Below are 604 nucleotides of genomic sequence, written 5' to 3'. Positions count from 1 at the left end.
AGGTGCGGGCGGTGCCGGGCGCGGCCCTCGCTCTGCTCCCCGCGGGCGTTAATTGAATTCCGCCCGTTGTTCCGCTCCGCGGAGCCGTCGCCGCTCCGAGGGCTCGCGGGGATAAAGGCGCGTTATTAAAGCCTTGTCGAATCGTTAACATATCCCTTCTATGCGGCTTATCCCCAACCGCCCCAAAAAATGACACGTCAACTTTCCCCAAAGCCAAACGCGACGAATCCTTTGCTTAACGAGAAATCTCTCTCAGGAGTCTTTTTTTTTTTTTCTCCTTCCCCTCTCTCCGAGCCCTGCGTTGCTCGCGGAAATTCAAACACATCGGCGTTTAAGTCACACCAGACAGAATAAGTTATTTTATTACAAGATATATAGAACGTTTTCCTCTATTTGCAACCTTATTTCAGCAGTTCTGCAGTGCAAGTCCCACCACATCACAGGGCAGAAAACACCCAAACCATGACATTGGATACGTGAACGAAAGAAACTCAAATTATCAAAATTACAAAACAGAACTTGGAAGTATCTACAGTACTTAGGATATAAATAGTGCAAATTATATATCTACAGCATAAGTATTGAGAGCATCAATTGGGCAACA

The sequence above is a fragment of the Acanthisitta chloris genome, unplaced genomic scaffold, assembly GCF_000695815.1.
Source record: "Acanthisitta chloris isolate BGI_N310 unplaced genomic scaffold, ASM69581v1 scaffold12864, whole genome shotgun sequence".
Lineage (NCBI taxonomy): Eukaryota > Metazoa > Chordata > Aves > Passeriformes > Acanthisittidae > Acanthisitta > Acanthisitta chloris.
The sequence above is the reverse complement of the archived record's forward strand: the minus strand, read 5'-3'. Positions refer to the sequence as shown.